Source organism: Sus scrofa, chromosome 7 (genome assembly GCF_054392235.1).
Source record: "Sus scrofa isolate SSC_HxYL_T2T_F1_AM1 chromosome 7, Sscrofa_HxYL_maternal_Yorkshire_Landrace_v2.0, whole genome shotgun sequence".
In the NCBI taxonomy this organism is placed as follows: Eukaryota; Metazoa; Chordata; class Mammalia; order Artiodactyla; family Suidae; genus Sus; species Sus scrofa.
In genome coordinates, this window is record NC_139389.1 from 29,218,787 (window position 1) to 29,235,488 (window position 16,702).

At 40.3% G+C, this 16,702-nt stretch overlaps 1 pseudogene; it reads left to right on the forward strand.

Moving 5' to 3' along the window:
* The first annotated feature begins 1,384 nt into the window (after positions 1–1,384).
* Positions 1,385–11,706, forward strand: LOC146401487 (butyrophilin subfamily 1 member A1 pseudogene; annotated as a pseudogene).
* The last annotated feature ends 4,996 nt before the right edge of the window (positions 11,707–16,702 follow it).

Genomic DNA, 16,702 nt, shown 5'->3' on the forward strand with positions numbered 1-16,702 from the left:
GATCATGTTTCTAAAAATTATATGCCGAGAGCATCTTAAAAATAGAATATTGCTGGATTAGGTAGATGTGGTATTATATATATATATATATATATATATATATATATATATATAATGGAATACTACTCAGCCATTACAAAGAACAAAATAATGCCTTTGCAGCAACATGGATGAAACTAGAGACTCTCATACTGAGTGAAGTAAGTCAGAATGTGAAAGACAAAAACCACATGATATCACTTATATCTGGAATCTAATATAGGGCACAAATGAACCTTTCCACAGAAAAGAGAATCATGGAGATGTAGAATTGACTTGTGGTCGCCAAAGGGGAGGGGGAGGGTGTGAGATAGATGGTGTGCTTGGGGTTAATAGATGCAGACTATTGCCTTTGGAATGGATTAGCAATGAGATCCTGCTGTGTAGCACTGGAAACTATGTCTGGTCACTTATGATGGAGCATGATAATGTGAGAAAAAAGAATGTATACATGTATGTGTAACTGGGTCACCATGCTGTGCAGTAGAAAATTGACAGAACACTGTAAACCAGCTATAATGGGAAAAAATAAAAATCATAAATAATAGAATACAGGGAATTTCTGATGTCAGAATTTGAGGCAGCCCACTGCCTAGGTCATAAATACATGAATTCAATATTCTTTTTACTGAACTACTTTAAAGGAGATTTTAATTTTCAGGAAAAATTACCATAAGGAGGTACCCACTGAGGAACTTTTCTGTGTGGGTGAGCTGGTAGTTTGGAGCAGCTGGTTTGAGGGGGCCTGTCCATTCACATGATGACTACAGTTGTGGGAATTAGTCCTGCCAGAGGTCCCTCATATGCCCTTCCTTAGGCCCAGACAAGGTGACAGAGAGAGTTGAGTTCCCTGATCTCTAACATGGAGAAAGGACCATAGTGAATGGTGGTCTGAGAGTCTTCATCTCTGGTACTTGATATGGCAGCAGCCACTTCCTAGGGCTTTGGAGTAAATAAACTAGAATCTTTCATTGAAAACTGACTGCAAGAGAATGTAGAAGAAATAAATCACTTGGAGAGAAAGTGCTGAAAAAGAACATTAAACTTTTTACTCAAGAATTCAGGGAAAAGAGATAAGAGATGTGGAGGAAGAGAGAAGGCCCTGAGGATGTAAGAGATAACTTGTAAAGGAAGAAGAGTGAAATGCCAAGAGCAGGAAGCTAAGCCCCTCCCTTACCCCTGGAAGGGATGCCTTCCCAAGCTTGCTATTTCTGCTCCCACAGACTTTCCCAGTCCCTTTCTTTTGACTTCCCAGTAGCCAGTGCTCTGTAATCCTCCAGGTCCTAGACCTCAGTTTTTACTCCCTTGGGTGGGGCTCTCTGCTGCTAGGGGTGAGCCCTAATTAATGTCGTCTATGTTCAGCTGCCACTCGGACCTCATCACACACTCTTGTGCTAAAGGAAAGTTTCTCAAAAAGGATAAACGCAGTTATTATTACATGTTGATGCTCTTTGTAGCTCCGCCTTTGGCCTCTGGGCATGGTGGTTTTAACCAATCTCCTAAGAGTGGGCCCATAGGTATTCTTAAAGAATTTTATGTTATGTGAGAGAGCAGAATCCCCTTGCTCCATAAGTCAGTTTTGTGAATGGAGAGAGTACTCTGTGGAGCACAGAATCCCACGCCTCAACTGTGCCATCAAAGCAACATAAACATTTTAGAACGTTCTTGATGTGACACACAACAAGTGTTTATTAATTTGGAAAATTCGTGACTTAAACATGCCAAGGAGAATATACTCTATATATTCATAACACAATTTTTTTTTTTTTTACCGACTCTGCTGAACAAAACAGATCAATTCCTGGCTGTCATGGACTTCATTCCTACACCGTTTACCTCTCTCTGACAACTTGCTTGAGCTTGAACTCTTTCGGTCTTTTTGTCTTATTGAGTAATAGATAATTGGTTATCCCCAGAAGATATTGATACATTATTGTTAACTGAAGTTTCATGTTTGTTTAGATGTCCTTACTTTTTATTTACTATCATTTTCTGCTACAAACCCCATATTACATTTTTTATTTTTTTCATTTATAACAATTTTTATTTTTTGCATTATAGCTGGTTTAGATGTTTCTCCTCTTGGCTATGGCAATTTCTCGGATTTTCCTTGGTTTGAAAGTGACCTTGACAATTTTCAGGAGTCCTTGTCAGGAATTTTATATGTCATCAAACTGAGAGTTGTCTGGTGTTTTTCTCATGGAAAGACAAGAGGAAGATTGCAGAGGTAAACTGCCATTTTCATCACATCATATCAAGTGTATATGCTATCAACACGATTTATGTTGGACTCATTGACCTCACTGAAGTAAGGTTTATGAGCTTTCTCCACTGCACAATTATTCCTTTCCACCTCCCATTTCCATACCATACACCGTGGAAAGCATCACTATGTGTGAACCCCCACATCTAAGGAGTGAAAAGTTATGCTTCCCCTCCTTGAGGACAAAGTAATACAACCTATGTATATTACTTGGAATTCATTTACATGAAATGTTTGTCTCTTTTTCTCCTGATTAATTAATTTAATCATTTGTTTTTTTATCAAGATGGATGGACTTATGCATATTTATTTTATACTTTAGGTTAAGGCAATATTATTTAATCTTGTTATTTAAATTGTTCCAGCTTTGGCCATTGGGAGCCCTTTCATTTGGCTTCTGCACCTCTTTGATATGCCCTCATCAACTTTTTTAGCCCTTTTTACTTTCTGATACTACAAAATGCTTCAGAGCCAGTCCTAGAATCAACCATTTCTCCGTGGAGCCCCGCATGGTTCTTTTTATTGGAGAATGGTAGTAAAAAGTACATCTGGGAGTTCCTGCTCTGGCTCAACAGGCTGGGCAGTGTTTTGCGAGCATTGGGATGCAGGTTCCATCCCCAGCCTGGCACAGTGGGCTAAGGATCTAGTGTTGCCGCTGCTGTGGCTTCAGTGGTGACTTTGGCTCAGATGTGATCCCTGGCCTGGGAGGCTAAAAAAGCTGCTGGGAGGCTAAAAAAGCAAACAAACAAAAAGCAGTATCTGGTTGCTAGGTTTGTGGAGCTTCTTTTTTAAATCTTTCCTTACTTTCATTGATCAAACAAAGGAGATAGGGTAGACTTTAAAGATTTGTCTTCTTTTGAGGTGATCCTGTCTTTACTTTTGGTTCTGGATCAAGGTTGTTTCCTGTTGTTGCTACTGACATTTCCTAAGTGCACATTCTAGTAAATTTGGAAAATTTAGCACGAATCTTCTGTTAATATCATCTGTGGATCTACTTGTAAATCAGGAAATCCCTCTACCTCCAGAAAGAGTTCACTGAGATAAATAACTAATCCTATGGCTGGGATTTTTGGTGACAAGTAGTTCAAATCTGAGGGAAGGGATACCGATTCTTAGCAAACATGAACCCTTAAAAAGGAGCTTATTTATACCTCTCAGAGTGCCAGAATCTCCTCAATACCATCTCCAAAGCTATTGTGATCCCATAACAATCTCCATTGTGTGACCGTTTGCTCTTGATGGATTACCTCTCTGAAGCAGGTGACATTTTTATCTTCAGCAGCTGTTATCATTTCTCTCTTATACAGGTTGCAAATTTGACTTTAAGAAATCTCCACAAAATAGTCCTAATTCTGCTTGATGACTTCTCAGGATGACCACTGTTCCACATGCTTAGTCCTTTAGGTGTTTGAATATTATTACCTTAATCGCCCAAAGGTTTTTCCTTTTCAGATTGTATTATTTTCTTAAGGCTACTCTAACAAATTACCAAAAACTTGGTGGTTTAAAAGATCAGAAATTTATTCTCTCCCAGTTCCGAAAGCCAGATGTCTGAAATCAAGGTCTTAGTAGCAGTGCACCCTCTCTGAAACCTCTAGGTGAAAGTATTTTCTGTTTCTTCCAGCTTCTGGTGGTGACACAGACATTCCTTGGTTTGTGGTTATATAACTTCTATCTGTGCTTCCATTTTCCCAAGGCCACCTTCTCTGCATGTATCTCTTATAAGGACATTTATTTTTGAATTTAGAGCCTACTTGGAACATTGAGGAAGGTTTTCTCTCAATATCCTTAATTTAATTACATTTACAATTGCTCTTTTTCCAGATAAGGTTGAGTTCATAGGTTCTGGGGATTAAGACATGGATCGATCTTTCGGGAAGCCACCATTCAACCACTCCACAGGCTCAACATCTTCAATCATTTTAACCATTTATTCTTCTTTGGGGGGTGTCCAAATTATTCTCAGTTAGAGTTGTCATATTCTTTTCATGATCAAATTTGTCAATTCCTTATCAAACTATGCCTCTAAGAACATGGTAGGTCCTGATGTAATCAGTGAATACTAGAATGAGACTACTATATTTTTCTGTATTGAGCAGTCAAATGAGTCCAATGACACTCATCAGAACATCAATGACAACTTTCAGAGAAGAGGGAAGTTTCTTCTAGAACTTGGACTCTATCATTTTCATTGCTTTCTTTTAATTGCTTGTTCATGAGAGAGACTGTGAAGGGAAACAGGAACCACAGGAGAAGGAGTGGTAGCTAGCAGGATCATGTCTAAGATGAGGTAGGTACTGAGTGTGGTTCTATCCCCTACCAGCGCTTGCCTGGGAGATTGAAGGATGCCCTGGAGGATTTCGTGTCCTTTCTCATCCTTATGCTCCTCCTTGTGGAGAACTTGTAATGTCACAGTGTTCTCTGGGAATTCAGAAGGAAGAGAAAATTTGAAACGGTTATCCATTCGATAACCAGAGATGGTTTTCCTGTGATACTGGTAAATGAAACATTTCTTTTCTCTCTCTCTGCTCATTCATTATGCTTGATGCTTAGAGATGCTGATTGAAGGGGAAAAAAATCCCCCAAAGAGAAAGAGAATCCTTTTATACACTTGTTGACCATCTCTTCTGCACAGGGGACTCTGCTAGGCATAAGAGGATGTTGGCTCCCCTCAGAGAATGCATGAGTAATGAAATGGTGTAAATATAGAAGTAACAATAATTCAAGAGGTATACCTTAATTTACGTTTTTGAGAATACACTTTTCTTTAGTTGTCATATAGAAGAGGGAAGAAATGATGTAAACTTTAAGTTTAACAGCATTATGGTTTCTTATTTCCCTGTGCTAATTCAGACTCTCCTTCCCTCACTTTTAGTTCATTAATTCAAAAGGAAAATAGAAACTTCCAAAGTAAACCACATAGGGTATATATTCCCAAATGACTGTTTAGTAGTATGTGCACAGAATAATGATTGGACACTATTCACAATACAAACATTGTCAGAATTTAATTTTTATTTTTTGGTCTTTTTTTTTTTTTTTGCCTTTTTTATGGCCACATTGGTGGCATATGGAGGTTCCCATGCTAGGGGTCTAATCAGAGCTGTAGCTGCCGGGCTACACCACAGCCACAGCAACGGGGGATCCGAGCTGTGTCTGCGACCTACACCACAGCTCATGGCACTGCCGGATCCTTAACCCACTGAGTGAGGCCAATGATTGAACCTGCAACCTCATGGTTCCTAGTCGGATTCGTTAACCACTGAGCCACATCGGGAACTCCCATGTCAGACATTTTAAAAGAGGACATATGGGATCAATTTCCAACAAAATAGGCTGTTATTTCATTCCATTTAATGTCTGAGTAATATTCCATCGTGTATATGTACCACATCTTCTTTAGCCATTCCTCTGTCGATGGGCATTTAGGTTGTTTCCATGTCTTGGCTATTGAAAATAGTGCTGCAATGAACATCGGAGTACATGTGTCTTGGAGAGTCTAGGTTTTCTCTGGATAGATGCCCAGGAGTAGGATTGCTGGATGAAAGTGTAGTTCTATTTTTTCTTTTCTGAGGAATCTCTACACTGTCTTCCACAGTGGTTGCACCAATTTAAAATCCCACCAACATTTTTCTCCACACCCTCTCCAGCATTTATTGTTTGTAGACTTTTTTTTTTTTTTTTTTTTTTTTGTCTTTTTGCTATTTATTGGGCCGCTCTCGCGGCATATGGAGGTTCCCAGGCTAGGGGTTGAATCGGAGCTGTAGCCACCGCCCTACGCCAGAGCCACAGCAACACGGGATCCGAGTCGCATCTGCGACCTACACCACAGCTCACGGCAACGCCGGATCGTTAACCCACTGAGCAAGGGCAGGGACCGAACCTGCAACCTCATGGTTCCTAGTCGGATTCGTTAACCACTGTGCCACGACGGGAACTCCTGTTTGTAGACTTTTTGATGATGGCCATTCTAGCTGGTGTAAGGTGATAACCTGATTGTGGTTTTGATTTGCATTTCTCTAATAATGAGTGATGTTGAATACCTTTTCATGTGTTTTTTGGCCATCTGTATGTCTTTGGAGAATTGTCTGTTTAGCTCTTCTGCCCATTATTTGATGGGGGGGTTAGTTTTTTTGTTTTTTGGTATTGAGCGGTAGGAGGCGTTTACAGATTTTGGAGATGAATCCCTTGTCAGTCGCTTCATTTGCAAAGATTTTCTCCCATTCTGTGGGTTGTCTTTTTGTTTTGTTTAGGGTTTCCTTTGCTGTGCAGAAACTCTTAAGTTTGATTAGGTTGTATTTGCTTACTTTTGTTTTTACTGTCATTACTCTAAGAAGTGGATTTGAAAAGATGTTGCTGTCATTTACGTTGGAGCATATTTGGCCTATGTTTTCCTCTAAGAATTTTATAGTGTCTGGTCTTCTATCTAAGTCTTTAATCCATTTTGAGTTTATTTTTGTGTATGGTGTTAGGGACTGTTCTAATTTCATTCTTTTCTGTGTGGCTGTCCAGTTTTCCCAGCACCACTTATTGAACAGGCTGTCTTTTCTGCATTGTATAGTCTTGCCTCCTGTGTCATAGCTTAGATGGCTGTATGTGCGTGGGTTGAATTCTGGGCTTTCTATCCTGTTCCACTGATGTATATGTCTGTCTTTGGGCTGGTACCTTACTGTTTTGAGGATTGTTGCTTTGTAGTATAGTCTGAAGTCAGGGAGCCTGATTCCTCCAGCTCCATTTTTCTTTTTCGGGATGTCTTTGGCTATTCTGGGTCTTTCGTGCTTCCAAACAAACTTTAAAATATTTTGTTCGAGTTCTGTGAAAAATATCCTTGGTCATTGGTTAGGGGTTGCATTGAATCTGTAGATTGCTTTGGGTAGTATAGTCATTTTGATAATATTAACACTTCGAATCCAAGAGCATGGCATGTCTTTCTATCTATTTGCGTCATCTTTGGTTTCTTTCATCAGTGTCTTCTAGTTTTCGGAGTACAGGTCTTTTGTCTCTTTAGGTAGGTTTACTCCTAGGTATTTTATTCTTTTGGATGCGATGGTAAATGGGATTGCTTCCCTAATTTCTCTTTCTTTCATTGTTAGTGTATAGAAATGCCATCGATTTCTGTGTATTGATTTTGTATCCTGCAACTTTGCCAAAGTCATGAATGAGCTCTAACAGTTTTCTGGTAGCTTCTTTAGGATTCTCTAGGTATGGTATCATGTCATTTGCAAATAGTGATAGTTTTACTTCTTCCTTTCCAATTTGGATTCCTTTTATTTCTTTTACTTCTCTGATTGCTGTGGCTAGGACTTCCAAAACTATGTGGAAGAGTACTGGCGAGAGCGGACATCCTTGTCTTGTTCCTGATCTCAGCGGGAATTCTTTCAGCTTTTCACCATTGAGAATGATGTTCGCTGTGGGTTTGTCATATATGGCCTTTATCATGTTGAGGTAGGTTCCCACTGTGCCCACTTTCTGAGTGGTTTTTATCAGAAATGGGTGTTGGATTTTGTCAAAGGCTTTTTCTGCATCTATAGAGAGGATCATATGGTTTTTATTCTTCAGTTTGTTAATGTGGTGTATCACATTGATGGATTTGTGGATATTGAAGAACTCTTGCATCCCTGGGACAGATCCCACTGGATCATGATGTACAATCCTTTGAATGTATTGTTGTATGTTAAAGTCCCCCACTATGATTGTGTTATTATCAATTTCTCCTTTTAAGGTTGTTAGCAGTTGCCTTATATATTGTGGTGAACGTATGTTGGGTGCATAGATATTTAAAATTGTTATAACACCTTCTTGGAGTGATCCTTTGATCATTATGTAATGTCCTTCATTGTCCTGAAAATATTCTTCATTTTAAAATCTATTTTGTTTGATATGAGTATTAGCTACTGCAGCTTTCTTTTGATCCCCATTTGCATGAAATATTTTCTTCCATCCTCTCACTTTCAATTTGTATGTGTCCCTACAAGTGAAGTGGGTCTCTTGAAGACAGCATATATATGGGTCTTGTTTTTGTATCCATTCTGCCAGTCTATGTCTTTTGGTTGGGGATTTAGTCCATTCACATTTAAGGTAATTATTGATATGTATGTTTTTATTGCCATTTTCTTGATTGCTTTGGATTTGTTTTTGTTGCTCTTTTTTTCTTTCCTTCTTCTCTTCTTCTTTTCTGCCTACAGAAGTTCCTTTAGTATTTGTTGTAAGGCTGGTTTAGTGTTGCTGAATTCTCTCAGCTTTTGCTGATCTGAGAAGGTTTTGACTTCTTCTTCAAATCTGAAGGAGAACCTTGCTGGGTAGAGTAATCTTGGTTGGAGGTTTTTTCCTTTCATCGCATTGAGTATATCATGCCTCTCCCTTCTGGCCTGCAGAGCTTCTGTTGAAAAATCTGCTGATAGCCTTATCGGGGTTCCCTTGTATGTTATTTGTTTCTTTTCCCTAGCTGCTTTCAAGATTTTCTATTTGTCTTTAATTTTGGTCAGTTTGATTAGTATATGTCTCAGGGTGTTCCTCCTTGGGTTTATTTTGTATGGTACTCGTTGTGCTTCCTGGATTTGAGCGAGTGATTCCTTCCCCATGTTAGGGAATTTTTTGGCTATTATCTCTTGGAATATTTTTTCTGTTTCCTTCTCTCTCTCTTCTCCTTCTGGCACCCCTATAATACGGATGTTGGTGCATTTCACATTGTTCCAGAGTTCTCTGAGACTCTCTTCATTTGTTTTCAATCTTTTTTCTCTTTTCTGTTCTGCTGTGTAATTTCCACTAATCTGTCCTCCACCTCGCTTATTCATTCTTCTGCCTCCTGTATTCTGCTGTTGGTGGCTTCTAATGAATCCTTTATTTCAGTTATTGTATTTTGCATCTCTTCTTGCTTAAGTTTTTTATCTTGTATCTCTTTGGTCAGTGTTTCCTGTAAGTTATCCATTTTTGCCTCCAGTTTATTTCCAATATCTTGCATCATCTTCAGCATCAACAGCCTAAAGTCTTTTTCCTGGAGGCTGAGAATCTCCTCATGGCTTAGCTGTTTTTCTGGGGTTTTTTCTTTCTCCCTCATCTGAGTTATAGTTCTCTGTCTTTCATTCTTATAGGTTTTTGGTATGGTGACCTTTTTATAGATAATAGAGTTGTAGCCTCTCTTACTTCTGATGTCTGCCCCCCTGTAGCTGAAGTCAGTATGGGGGCTTGGTGTAGGCTTCCTGATGGGAGGGGCTGATGCCTGCCCCCTGGTAGGAGGAGCTGATTCCTATCCCTCTGGTGGGTGGGGCTTAGTCTCTGGATGGGATTAGAAGCAGCTGTGTGCCTGAGGGGTCTTTAGGTAGCCTGTTTACTCAGGGGTGGGGCTGTGATCCCACATGGATTGTTGTTTGCCCTGGGGCTTCTCAGCAGCTGGCTGACAGGTGGGGCCAGATTTTCCCATAATGGCCACCTCCAGAGAAAGGTGCTGCTGCTGAATATTCCAGAGAGCTTTGCTTCCAATGTCCTTCCCTCACAACAAGCTACATTCACCCCTGTTTTCTCAGGATGTCCTCCAAGAACTGCAGTCAGGTTTGACCCAGATTCCCTTGGAGACTTTGCTTTGCCCTGGGACTCAGTGCACGTGAAAGTCTGTGTGCCCCTTTTAAGAATGGGGTCTCCGTTTCCCCCAGTCCTGTGGAGCTCTTGCACACAAGCCCCACTGGCCTTCAATGCCAGATGCCCTGGGGCTCTTTCTCCCTGTGCTAGATCCCCACACGTGAGAGTTTGATGTGTGGCTCAGAACTCTCACTCTTGTAGGTGAGTCTCTGTGAACCAGTTAGTTTCCAGTCTGGAGCTTCCCATCCAGGAGGTATGGAGTTGTTTATATCATGAAATAGACCCTCCTACCTCTTGATTTGTCCTCCTCTTTTTCTTCTGGAGTAGGGTATATTTTTTAAGGTTTCCGGTCCATTTTGGTGAAGTGTGCTCAGACTTTAGTTGTGAATTTTGTTGTTTTTAGGAGAGAAGTTGAGCTCCAGTCCTTCTATTCTGCCATCTTAATTCTGTCTCCACAAAGATATTTTAAATAAATATCTATGTGTGTACAACAAATACTGAAAATCAAAGAAACTCAAAGCACCCCCTAGATTACCCAATATTTTAACAGATAATAATGTGTTTGAAACATTAAATTGTAGCCATTTTAAACTGCAACATTGTGTTTTGAGCATATGTACACTGGTATTCATGGGCTGAAATCTGAGGACACTAACATGAAAAATACTTTCTTTGGTCAGATACACCATGTTCCCTATTTTCTTGGAGACACCCTAAATAGTTTATAGATATTTATCCTATAGGAACGTTGACTTAGAAGACACAGAAGATGGGTCAGGTCTCAAGTCAGACATAATTTAATAGATTGTGAAAAGAAGTTCAAGTTATGAAAGAGTATATTCCTTGGTTGCTCTTATGCTTGACATAATCTTAGGAAATTTATTATATTCATGGTATTCTGGACAGACAGGCAGATTTATTTTTCAGATGGTGAGATCTCATGATTATTTTTTCTTTATATATTAGAGGAACGAGGAAATCGAAGCTGGTGAGTCTATCAAGATCCAGCAGGGAACTTGCTTTTTGTGGAGTGGCTGGAGGATTGCTGGGTAAAAGTGAGCTGGATCTACCCAGGGCCAGAGGAGTCCTGACAGAACGGGAGCCTTCTGGCCCATGCCTACAACCATTGCCAGAAACTTGATAGTCCACTTGTCTTTGCAGCAAATGTGACCCTGGATGAAGCCACTGCCCATCCTGCCCTCCTCGTGTCTGAAAGAGGGAGGCGAGTTACCTGGCAAGAAACTTGTCAAGATCTTCCCAGATCCACACAGAGATTCAACTCCATTCCCTGTGTGCTGGGTCAGCTGCGCATCAACTCAGGGAGGGCCTACTGGGAGGTGGAGGTTGGGGACATGCAATCTTGGGACTTGGGAATTTGTAGAGATAATGTGACCAGGGAGGGGGTATTCACTATGTCCCCACAGAATGGTTTCTGGGCCATTAGGCTCTATGACGGGGACTACTGGGCCCTCACCTCCCCGGAAACTTCTCTTCCTCTAAGAGAAAGACCCCTTAAGGTGGGGATATTCCTGGATTATGAGGCTGGAGATGTATCTTTCTACAACATGACAGATGGATCCCACATTTTCACCTTTCCCCAGAACACATTCTATGGTGTCCTGAGACCACTTTTCAGACTTTGGTCCTCTGACTCGGGCTCCCTAAACATCTGTTCAGCTGAAGGAGAATGTACTGATGTAATTCATAAGTCTACCCTCCAGGTGAAATGATCACTTTGCCCCAAAGAAGATCGCATTTCTCCCCTAGCAAGATATAAATACATTTTTTCCTAGTCCCTACTGGTTCATTGTCAATATAAAGCTCTGTGACACAGACTTGATGATTGTCCCTCATATCAGTTCTTCCTGTTTTTGTCATATATTCCTTCTCATTATTACCTTTTCCTATGACAACCTCCTACAAGTATTAGATTTCTTACACCCCCTTAGTGCATGTGACTAAAGGATGGTGTTGTATTAAAAGGTGAATTACAAGGATGTGTCCTTAAAGGAAAATTGTGTCTTTCTTTTCTTCTTTACTTTTCTTCTGGCTATAAAGTGTCATGATTAATGGAACTCAAAAGACATATATGACCATGTAATATGACGCAGATGGTAGAGAAATTGAAATGAACTTGGGAGTCTGACAACTCCATGGAGCCCCTCTATTGCCCAATTCTAGAATTCTTTTCTGTGAAACATAAACATTTATATCTTTAATCAATTTATGTGTTGGATATTTGTCCCTTGTGATTGATTCTTACCCTTACCAGTGCCCTCTGCCTTTAAGTTGGGCAGCAGATGACATCCACATTGAATATGCAAGTGAAACTGGAGGTATAAGTCCTGTACTTGGTTACATAGCTACTCCTACTCCTGCACTGTGTCAGTCTCATCAGGCCCCTTTATGTCTCCTAATTCATTCGTCACTCCTGACTTCACTTCCTACCCTTTTCCCTACTTGGTGTCATGGCTAATAATTTCAAGTATTCTCTTCCTACGAAATGGAAATCCTGGTGTCATTGTTTTTCTGCCACAATAACTTGGCAAAATACAAATACAAATTAATCTAATTATACATTTGTATACTGGCAGCCTAAAATGCTATAACAGTCTACCCAAATGAGTAGATGTTTCTTTCATATATGTTTAACAATCTTTCAACTCGTGCACACCACTACTATCCCGTAATCCTCTCCAGCCATTTGCATTCCCTTACTTTTGGTAGGCAGTTTTCTTAAACATTTCTCTTTCTTTAAACTTGCAACTACTGACTCCTTATTCTCAGTTTATGACTGTATTCCTTCTTTGAATTTAATAATAAGAAGAAACCGAAGAAAAATCCATCATGAGGGAACTATCTGAACTTTTTAGCAACAAATAGAACAAACTTATTCAATTCTGTATTTCTCTGTTATTCCTTCCTCACTGTTATATTAGGGAAGAATCTCTCTTCCTTTACTTGAGATACTGATCCTTCTTCTCTCCGTCCATCCTGTACTGCCCTCTCTGGTACTGGGATCCCCCAGTTATTCCTCCTCAGCCTTTGTACTAGCTTCTTCCTATGTACCTTAAAATTTTGAAAATCTTTCTCATTTAAAACGAAAGCAATACAATATTCTATCAACCCCCATATCTTGTCATAATCAACATCCTCAGAATAGTTATCATATAATCTATTCATATTGCCTGTTTCCTTTTCATCCTCAGCATATTGTATCATATGTGTTTTGTGTCCTCCCTTCCCAACTCCTCAAATTTAACATACCGAATTACTAATCTCTAGTATTCAGCATGTGACCTTATTTGGAATTAGGGTCATTCAAGGTGTAATTAGCTAGGATGGGGTCATGTTAGATTAGGGTGGTTTCCTAATCTAACATGACTGGTGTCCTCATAAAAAGGTGAAATGTGGACACAGATTGCTGGCAAAGCATCAGATGTTAGGAGAGAGGCATGGAAGGGACCATTTTTTAGTGCTTTCAAGGGAGTATGACCCTGCTGATACCTTGGTTTCAGATTTCTAGCATCTGCAATTGTGAGATGATAATCTTCTGTTGTTTAATCTACTCGGTTTATCAGCCCTTGCAAATTAATACACTCTATTTTATCTATTTTTATCTATTTTTGGATGGTGCCTGTCTGTCACACAGAACCATCTATAAACCTGGCTCAACTTTTCTCCTTCTCTGAGGGCTAGTTGTAGGGAACTCACCATGGGTCCATAGGCACAGACTGGGAAAGATAAGAGAGTATAGCAAGACTGGGGACCATGGGCATTAGAACCAATTTTTTATGGAAATTATTTGTATCCTCAGGGCCTGCCCAAGCCTGATCTCATATACCCCTTCCACTGGATGTGGTGCTGCACAGGCTCAACTTTATGGCTTGGTGGGTGTGATGTTTTGATTTAGAATAAATATATGTTTGGTCTTTGTCTCTATTCTTGGCTTAGAGTGCCTAAAACCCTGGGAATTTCCTAAGAGATGAGAACAATAAAGGCGTCTTTTGTTATGATAATAAGGAGGTTTTTTAGAAAGCCAGGTAACCTAAGAAAGTGTTCTTATTTGGCAAGTGATTAGAGGGTTAAAATTTTGAGCCATCTGGTGGGGCGGGGGAGAGGAGCTGGAGTTTGAATTAAACCTGAAAAGGACTAGGCTCTGAGAGTCAGGGTTGGTGAACACACGGAGATTTGGGGAGAGTGGTGTGCCCCTTCCCGCATACCTTGCCCTGTGCATTGCTTCCATCTGGCTGTTCCTGAGTTATATCCTTTTATAATGAACTGGTGACCTAGTAAGTAAAATTTTGCTCTGAGTTCTGTGAGCTGCTCTAGCAAATTTGTCAGATTAGAGGCTGGGTCCTGGAAACTTCCAGTCTAAAGGAGAACAAGTAACAACCTGGACTTGTGATTGGTCTCTGAAGTAGGGGGCAGTGCTGTAGGACTGAGACCTTACCCTGTGTGATGTGATGCTATCTCCAGGTGGATAGTGTCAGAATGGAGATGAATCGTAGGACACGTACCTCATGTTGGAGAATTGTTTTGTGGTGTGAGGAAAAAACCAGTATCAAAATCAGTGTTGGAATGGTAGTGTATCAGATAACACCCAGTTTCTAATTGGAAGCTCAGGTCGCATGCTAATTTGTGACTCATGGGCATGTGTTCAGTCTCTGCTAAGATCCAGGGGCAAGCCAAAAACTGTTTCTGCAAAAGAGAGAAGTTGTGCGCAGAGGATGACAGAAATGTCCCCCCAACAATCTAAGGGACTGCTTTGTGACTCACCTATATGGGTCTATGAAAGTCTCAAACAGCATCTCTAAAACTACCACTTTAGGCACCACTGAATTTGTTGCAGCCTGTAGCCCAAGTGGCAGAACAGCTTGCATGGCTGCCCATACTCGATGTAGAGCCTTCTTTTGTTCTGTATCCCACTCAAAACAAAGAGTTTCCAGTCACATAAATGGGAAGGGGTGGCACACCTAGATGAAGAATATGATGCCACCCCAAATCCGAAGAGGCCCACTAGGCGTTATGACTCTTTTTTGGTGGAGAGAGAGGCCAGATGCCACAAAATTATCTTTAACCTTAGAAAGAATATCTCTATATGCCGTACAGCACTAAACCTCTAGAAATTTCACTAGTGTAGAAGTTCCCTGAATCTTTGTTGGACTTATTTCCCATCTTCTGAATGTCAATATCTTTCTTACCAATAAATTCAGAGTAGTTGCTACATTGTGTTCACTAGGTCTAGTCAGCACAATGTCATCAATGTGACTGAACAGTGTAATGTCCATGGAAGGGAAAGGTGACCAAGGTCCCTGGAGACTAAATTGCAACATAGGGCTAGAGAGTAGATATGCCCCTGAAGTAGGACAGAGAAGTTATATTGGTGGCCTTGCTCATTGAAAGCATTACTGCTTCTGGTGGTCTCTAACAACGAGTATCAAGGAAAAGCACTTGCAAAATCAATAGCTACTTATCAGAGGGTATGTTAATTTGCTCAAGCAATAAAACCACATCTAATACAGCAGATACAATTGAGGTCACCACCTGGTTAAGTTTGTGATAATCCATGATCATCCTCCCACCTGTTTTCTGTATAAGCCAAGTCGGTGCATTGAAGGAAGATGTGGGAAATCACTACCTCTGTGTCCTTCAAGTCACTGACAATGGCACTAATCTCTGCAGTCACTCCAGGAAAATGGTATTTGTGTATTATTTTCATAGAAGTCTTCCACTTGGCCTTTTTTTTTTTTTTTTTTTAACCCTAATAGCTTTCATCCCACTTGTCGGGAACAAATGTGGATATTCTGCCGTATTCTGAGTGAGTCTATTCCAATTATGCATTCTGAAACTGGGTAAATGACCACAGGATGGGTTTGGGGGCCTATTCTACCCAGTGTAAAATGAACCCAAGCTAAAACTCCTTGGATCACCTACCCTTCATAAGCTTGTACTCTTGACTTGTGGACTTCAGTAAAGTTTGAGGTCTCCTGGAATTAGTGTCAGCTCAGAGTCAGTGTCCAGAAATCCGTGAAAGGTCTGATTATTTCCTTTTACCCAGTACATAGTCACCCTGGTCACCACAGGTCCCTCTGAGGAGGGTTTGGAGGAAGAGTAACTGCATGAATTTTTGACACTCTCTTTCATTAATTTTTAATGAAAGACCTTAAGACCTTCAACTGACTAGATGAGGCCGTCTCTATTACAGAGGTTAATATGCTTAAAGTCAGTTGATTTTAGATGCTAACCATACCTGCAACATATCTTCACAGTAGCATCTCGATCATCGGTTGATTAAATAACTGAGTACGATAGCCTAGCCAGGCTGACAAATAAAACGATGAGCATAGGCTCAACCTCTATCCTTCTAATCAGTATAATCAAGTTAGCTAAGGAAGGCATCCATAATACCTTATGAGATTCTTGGTACCTCTCTGCCCAGCTGTCAGGCTTAGATAAACTGAAGGTATTATTTACTCTGCCCTAGGAAGTTAATTCCAAACAGGTATTCCCAAACCAATGGACACATTCTGAAGTTATTTGTTAAGTTTAAACCTCCCAACGCACTGGATGATGGTCCAAGGAAGGATCTCACATGCTTATGATTCATGCGTTGACCCTAAACACTACCGTTTGAATCAGCTTCCCTTTGGTTTCTATACCAATTGACACTGTGACATTGAAATAATGATTTGTATTAATTATGCTTTGGCTATGCACATAAGACAACTATGAACAATATGGAATGAAGGGTTTGCAATAGGTATTTGACTATAGAATTGTTGGAGCTGATCAAGATGTCTACAAAAATCCACTGCAAGGGTT